We start from the raw sequence: 8,592 nt of genomic DNA on the forward strand, positions 1-8,592 counted from the left end.
AACTGATTAAGAGATCAGTTTTCTCAGCCATCTCCATGTGCATCTGGACAAATATGGCTACGTTGGCCTATTTTAATTTTCCTTAGTTCTAGTGCCTGTCTGAAAAAAAGTACTCGTATCTTGTAGCTGCAATAAAGATTCCCAGAGGACTTAGGCTTGTGTTTGGTCCACTCTGGTTCAATCACTATTGCCCACTGATTGTCCACCTATGCCATTCAGTATGGACAGGGTGGCAGGGCCACACAGTGCACACAGAGCTATGTCATCATCCATCCCCGTGACTGTAGAAAGTTGTCAGCAGTGGGAACTGTGGGCTGCGCATGCACTTCAAAAGGCATCCCTGTCACTTCTGTTTTCTCTTTACTGTAATTGTATCCTCCATAAAGCTTTACACAGATCATACTATAGTGAAATTATATGCTTGGGAGTCAGATAGACTTGGGTTCAGTCATTACCAGCCATATGACCTTGGTGAAGAAGCAAAACCTCAATTTCTCTATTAGAACAGAGGAAATAGCATCTATCCCAAAACGTGTTTTTGAGAAATAATGACTGATTTTAGAAAGAGTCACCTAAACTCAGAATCTCCACTTCTTTACTTCCCGTTCCCTTTATACTCACTCATTTCTGCCTTCTGCTTCCACCATTTTCTTGAAATTGTTTTCGTTAAGGTCAACCATGACTTTCCTGTTGCTAATATTTCTTCTCCTTCTCCTTCCTCTTTCCCGTCCCTTCTTCTTAGAATTGACCATTCTCCCCTTCTTGAAAATGCTCTTTCTATGGCTTGTATGGCAATATATTCTGTTTTTACAAATCCAGGTTGGTTTTTCAAAAATTGTTTTAATATATAAACAAAAAGAAATCATCAATCTTTTGTATCATCACAAAAAGTTAACTACTGCTAACATGTTTGATTCTTTTTTCTTTTCTTTATGAAAAGTCCTCCACCATTTTGTGAAAAAATTTACTTGCTTGTGATATAATCTAATTAACATGGAAACGTAAAAAAAATAGAAATTTAGAAATAGCTCAAATCTCTCCATCTTGAAATTCTCGTCTTTCTTTAGGATAACACAACCAAAAACTCTTTGTAATCCACAGTATGTTTTTAAAGTGCAAATGTGGAACTACAAAAATAGACAGAAATGCATTTTTTAAAACTGAGCTCACACTATAGATGCTGTTTTATTTTATTTTTTTCATTTTTTATAAATGCTATTTTAAATTAAAAGAATTAAACATTTTTATTTTATTTTAGTGGATGTGAAACAGAAGAATTGTTGAATTTCAAATAAATATTTCACTAAGATAGAAACAATTTTTTAAAAGATTCCTCCAAAGCTAAAAAGAGAATATGAAAAATATTAGGTTAGAGTCATTACATATTTCTATTTTAGATATCAGCATTCTCACAACTCCTCCTAACATCTGTGTTAGCTGTATTGTTGTTTTTATATTGTCCACATTTGTAGCTTTCACTTTGATTTCTGCATGTAATTCCCGTAGTTGCTTGGAATCTGGTTTTCATTCCATATTTGGCCCCGGAGTCAAATATATTAAATGCTCACTACCAGGCCTTTTATCATGGAATGTCAATTTCTGAGTTCCTGCTTTTATCTCAAAGTAGAATTCTGTTATCCATAGTATTTCCATAAATGCTCATGGGTCTGTATTCTTTCAGTTATTTACTTGAAGGCTCCTTCTATAATGGAATGTTTCCCTGAGAATTCTGACGATGTTCCTTCTTTCCTTTCTTCTAGCATTGAATGCTCTTTCAGAAAAGCCTAGGACCAGCCTTATTTATTGTTCCTTATTGAGTGCATGAGAAAAATGTCTCTTCACCGTGTTCATATAATTTAACTAGGTTAGCATAATTAGACTAAATCTTGATGTTCACTGGTCTGAGCCATTAAGAGATTGTATATATATATACTGGGGGTGCCAAAAATATATATACAAGTGAACACTTTGATCAATGTTGCTCAAGCAATAGTTTGCCATAATTAAAAGTGTCTGGACGCTGATGGTAACCACTTTGAGCACCTCTTGTAATTGCAGAAGTCAAATGTGACTTGTATTCATTTTTTGTTATCGGTATATATTGAGTATTATACTTTTAATAGTTTTCCTTCCTTAAAATATGTATACATTTTTTTGGTACCCTCTGTATATATAAACTTTCCAGCATAGAACCTAATTCATGGACTGACCAAGCATAGCCCACAGACCAAGTCATCCCATAACCTTTTTTTATAAACAGAATTTTACTGGAACACAGCCATGGCCATTCATTTATGTACTGTCTGTGGCTGCTCGCCTAGTACTACGATGGCAGAGCTGAGTAGTTGTGACAGAGACCATGTGGTCAGCAAACCTAAAATATTTACTATCTGACCCTTTACAGAAAATGTTTGCTACCCCCTGACCTAGACATAATCCTTTCCCCAACACATACATTTACTCTGTCCTGTAAAATCAGAAAGTGCAGCCATTGAAAGAAATGTTACACTTCATCTTCTAGTTTAACACCTTGTTTTCTGTGAGAAAATTTTCCATAAAATCTAAACATGTGCCCCACCAGCCTTTTCTTAACCACCTCCCAAGAAGAGAAGTTCACACGTATTCCATTATTTCCAAATTATATGGTGTTATCTTGCCAAGATGAGCTCACACCCACATCCAGAGACTTATCTACAATTGAGACAGAATGATGCTTCACTGTAAAACTATCTACATTCAGAAACTTGCCCCATTAACTTCATATGGTCAGATGGGCCATGTCTGATTATAAATAACCAATTGTTATCAAACACAGCGTCAGGTTTGATACAAGGGGAATAAAAGTGAAACTGCTTTCGGTTTGAGTAAAGCCCAAGAAAGTAAGTCTATGAAAGGCAATTTTGATATGGTCCATATTTTAAAAGAGTTTTACTGTAATGACTTTGAAATGCACTTGAGCAGGATTCATTTGGTCCTTCCCCTTGGGGAACGGGCAGCTTTCTCCACAAGAAATACCTGTAGAGATCACTTCTGGCTCTGTGAACTGCCATCTACATTCACTATCTCTCATGTACCAATTTGTAGAGAGTGATGAGGGTGGTGAGATAGGAGGAAGGATTAATAGTCTGCTTTCTGGTGACTGGGAATGTTGAGAATAGATATTTAGCAGAGGGTGAGATAAGGAATCTCCACGCTTTATGTGGGTTTGTACGTGGAAGATATGATCAGCCTTTTAGATATCCAATTGCCTTAGGTCAGTAAAAATTAGAGGCAGAAATTTTATTTCACTCTGTTATCTACTCTTGAAGCAGAGGTAGGCTAGTTAACACAAAATATATCTGAGGTGGGTACATACTTATAATTTATACAAAAGGTTGAAATATAGCTTGTTCTATTTCCTCCTCCATGAACAACAGAGAAGGCATCTATAACTGAGAAATCTTATGAGCATACACCTAAGAGTCTACAGTCCTAGCACGTGTGGCTGTGGGCAAGTTTCTTAATCTGCTCTCTCTCATTTTCTTGATCTTTATGAAGAGTTAACCCCAGTTAAGCAGTATGTGCTACGTATGATGCTATGGGTTCTCTCATTCAATTATCACATCTCTTAATGTATGTACTATTATTATACTATCCTGCATGAGGAAACTGAGGGATAGAGAGCTTCAAGCCATTAGTAAGTGGTGAAGCTGGGGTTTGAACTTGGCAGTCTGGCTCTAAAGAATAGTCTCCTCCTATGAATATTACATATAATACCGGGGCTGCCCAAAAAATGTATGCACATGACTTGTATTCTTCTTTTGTTATCAGCATATATTGAGTATTAACAATTTTAATACAGTTTTTTCTTCCTTAAAATGTATATAATTTTTGGCACCCTCTGTATAGTTAAAAATATAAGAGAGAAAAAAATTCAGTAAATTTCTTATCATGTGTTTTGTATATGGTAAGCATGCAACAAATGGTAGGGACCTAAAATAATGATGATTGTGATAAAAAGAACAATTAAAAATCAAAGTGCTTTAGAAACGGTGTGATTCTAATCCCTGGAAGGGCTGTTGGCCCAACCAAACTATTCTCCTCACTGGAGAGAGGGCTTTCTTGCACTTGACCACGCTTGGGACAAAGATTGTCTCCTCCTGTCACGGTGCTGATGGAGGTCAAAGCTACTGAGGCCATTATCATGGTTCTGGATTTTGGTCTCTGACTATGGGGCGTGCGCTTCACCCTTTATCTTCTGCCAGAGTCTCAAAGTCAGGGATGATCTTTGTGCATTCATGTGGGTTGCCGGATAGAAATCAGGGATTGCTTCTTTCATAATAGCTGTGGAAAGCATGGGAATAGGATCCACATAAGCTAATGGGCATCAGTGGGAAAAGATAGGAGTATCCCTCCTCTAGGAGCCTCGCTCTGAGCTTCTGCAACCTTCCTAACAGGCTGATAGCGGAAAGGAAGCTCGGGAGATAAATCAGAACCTGTAAGCTGAAGAGGGGAGGCAGCGAAGGCAGGTAATGAGAAGAAGTGAAATCCAGGTAGGAACAATGAAAGGTATTAGCAGTGAATCACAGGGAGATGGAAGTTGGGATGAGGTCACGTGGTGAAGGAGATAAGCAGTACTTCTGAAGAGTGGGCAAAGACCCAAATAATTGAAAGCAGGGACTTGAACAGATATTTGTACACTCAACTTCATGGTAGCATTATTCACAGTAGCCAAAAATAGAATGTTATAACTGTAAGATCTTTTATGTCAACCTCATGGTAACCACAAAGAGAAAGCCTCTAGTAGATCCACAAAAGAGAAAGAGAAAGAAATGAAAGCATACCGCTGCAAAAACCCACAATAGCTGAAAGGTGGGAATAATCCAAATGTTCACTGACGGATGAGTGGATAAATAAAAGATGACCTAGCCACACAATGAAATATTATTCGGCCTTAAAGTGGAACGAAATTCTGATATATGCTACAACATGGATGAAACTTTAGTATGCTAAATAAAGGAAGCTAGACACAAAAGGATAGATATTGCATGATTCCACTTATACAGGGTACCTAGAGCAGTCAAATTCACAAACAAAAAGTAGGTTGGTGGTTGTCAGAGGTGGGGGCAGGGAAAAATGGAGAATTATTGTTTAATGGGGACAGAGTTTCAGTGTGCACAGAAGGAAAGTTCTGGAGCTGGGTGGTAGTGAGGGTTACAGAACAATGTGAGTGTACTTAATGCTACCGAACTGTAAACTCAAAAATGGTTAAAGTGGTAAATTATGTTATATATATATATATATATATATATATATATATATATATATATATATGTGTGTGTGTGTGTATATATAGTATCTTTCAACCGTAATGAAAATAATAAATAAAGGAAATCTCACAACAAAAAGAGGGCAAATATGAATGATATGACTCACATTAATTGCTTTCTAATGCCCATCTATTATATTATGAGATTTACGTTTATATTTAGTGCTGGCGGCAGCTGGGATGAAGAGGAAACTGGCAGAACGTGCCTAACTTCCACTCCTGTCAGTCTGAAGCCACTGGTCAGCAATGAGGCCTATAGTTTATTCCAGGGAGCTGCCACAAAATTTGGGCAGTCCCGCCCTCCCGCCAATCACTCTGCAGGGAGGTTCATGACACCCAAGGGAGAGCATATGGAGGGTGTTATCACCAGGATTCCTGATGACTAAAGCGGGCAAGATTAGATCAGCAGGAAAGTAGGTCAATGGAGAAGCCATTTGCCAGCTTGTGGAGACTCCAGTTGGGGTACAGAAGAGCAGGCTGTGTGGCTGACTGATTCAGGGCACAGACGCCTGCTTATACACAGGGGTAAAGGTTGTTAATATCACAAGGCTGCACAGAGCCCTCTGGAAGCCAAACAGCAAGACTCTCAGTGACTCTGGCAGGCTCCCCAGTGCTGGCAAATCAGGGCATCACGGGACTCTAGTTTCCCTACAATTAAGCAGATAATTAAGAAATAGGAACGTATTTTTCCAATGTAAATTGATAGATGCTGGTTGCTAATGTTAGCGTCAGGAATAAATTGAGCGGTAATCTGCAAAGGATGTTATTGCTATTATACAACTAAAGATCTGTCTCCACAACCAATCAATTCAGCAGATATATACCAACAATCAAATTGTTAAAAATGACTTCTATAAATTGCCCAGTGTTCCATCTAATGGTGTCGGAAGCAGCTGTGATACAATTTAGGGCTGATACAACCATACGGTGAGAGTGCTTTTTCATTCTGATGTTTTTCGGTTGCCTTCTAAATAGTATAGTGGAGCCCACAGCTTTGCTTAATGCACCCATGTGAAAACAAAGTGTATTTCACTCCGTGTGGTCAGCAAAGTCATTTTGACCAAAAACACTCAGGAATACATGCATTTAATATGGAAAGAATAATTCAATTTTTCTTTCTATTATTTTAGCTACAAGGTGGCAGTTTTCTTAATTCGTCATTAAGCCCTATGGCTTGTAAGGAAGTTGTGTTTCATGATGAGCTGCCATCCCTCTTTCAAATGAATGTGGAAAAGACCCACAAAGGGATAGTTATAATCATGTATTTTTTTCAGACTTCTTGAACAGCCGTTTCAATGAAATCAGAATGATTTAGTTCCTTTTCTTGATACCTGCAGCATTTGAAGACTAGGTCTGTCCAAACTTTGATTGTCTATTAATGCCTAATCACCAAGTCACAGGATCGGTTGGTGGTCTTTTTTTCCTTTGCATATTCATGTCAGCTGACAAAGCAGTTAAATACTGGCTGAACGGAAAGTAATTTTCCCAGCTGGGAACCTAGACACAACAGGAGTCCACCTTTAATATAACACTTCCAAACTTATGTCTTATCCTGAAGTTTGTGTAGGAGGCTTAGATGGTGCCCAAGCTGAGACATGGTTTACTCAAGACACAATTAAAGACTGAGAGCAAAAATGTCAACTGCAGCCACTGGTCTCCTACTGGGTGTTAAGTTCTTTCCTCGGAAAATGGGCCACCAGGAGACTTGTCAACACAAATAAACATGGTCCCTGCCCTTGAATAACTTTCAATATAGTGAGGAAATGGCTACACGAATGAAATGATCTGGGGCTAACTAAAGTGATGCAATCTATGGTGAGTCCCATGACATATCTGCTTCAGGAGAGAAAGTTTCTATTTCTTCCCAAGATGGAAGTAGACAGGCTCTACACAGGGCATTATGGGGGGTAAAAAAGGAGCAACTTCTTTGTCTGGAATTCAATGATCTAACAATCTAGTTGAGGAAGAAACTTTAAGTGATGGCTCATATACTAAGGTGAGAGAAATAGAGGGAGGGGAGCAGAGAGTAGTTGAGAAGTAGAGAAGTAGAGGCAGGGGGAGGAGAAGGAGTTGAGGAGGGCTGGGGTTATTAGGAACAGGTCTGGAGAGGCATCAATGAGACATAGCAAGTTTGACATAGAAATGATATGCCCAGCAGTCAAATGAAATCTGAATCTGGAACTCAGGAGAAAACTTAAAAATAAAGATAATACGCGTCGATTTAGAAATCCTGTTTTTTGTGGAATACTGATCAGGTATATTGTAGAATGTCCTAGAAGTTCTGTTTTCCACCCTCAAAAATATTTCATTTCTTCCTCAACAAGTATATAGCCTGAAACTCTCAATGAAAACTTCCCATCTTTTAATATATTTTTTAAATATAATCATTTTGATCACTCTTAATTGGTCCTCATACTAGCGATTTTTTTAGCGCACTTCCAGATTCTCTATTCCTCTCCATCCTGCTTTGTGACCCAGGAGGCTGACCCCTGTAGATTGCATCACCTTGGCCTCTGGCTACCAAATGGCTTGGCCAATGGGAGACCCAGGTAAAAGATAACAGTCAGGAGAAGAGTAAGGTTGAGATGTCTATTCCCCAAGGCCCCCCCACTCCCTCTCTTTGCCTGGTCACCTCTCTGTGTAGCGACTTGCTTTAGGTGCTGGTCACCACTCCTCCTCCTTCCCAGTCTGGCATAGAGTTGCTGATAACCCCCGATGCTAGCCTGGGGGGTGTAGCATCATCCTTTGTTAGTGCCCCTAAATCCTCATTACCCTTTTGTAAATAGTACACTTATGAAGCTTTGTTAACGTTATCAGTTTAATTACCTAGTTTGAGTGCACTATCTTTTTGTTCCGATAGAGTCCTCTGTAGATATTGACTGCTGGACAGATTGACTGGTTGATGGATATTACTTTTGGTTCTAATATATCTTCCTTTAAAAAATTCTGTAACATAGCACTGGCCTTTGGGATGATTTCTTGTCATTAAAGAAAATGCGTAAGATAAACTGCAGCCCGTCTCTACAAAGAATGAGATAGTCTTACAGGTATGGACACGAAAGTATCTCCAAAACATACTGAGTGAAAAAACTCAAGTAACAGAAAAATAGGCTCAGTATAACACCATTTACGAAAACAATATTAAACAAAATAAAATGAAACATTTGAAATGGACTCTTGGTCCTTCAAACTCCAGTGCTAACCTTTTCCTTTGCCTCATCTCCTATTATATTCCTGCCTCAGCTTTACACTTCAGCCACAGTCTACAGTAGCTAAGCTAGAGC

Source organism: Rhinolophus hipposideros (genome assembly GCF_964194185.1).
Source record: "Rhinolophus hipposideros genome assembly, chromosome: 25".
Taxonomy (NCBI): Eukaryota; Metazoa; Chordata; class Mammalia; order Chiroptera; family Rhinolophidae; genus Rhinolophus; species Rhinolophus hipposideros.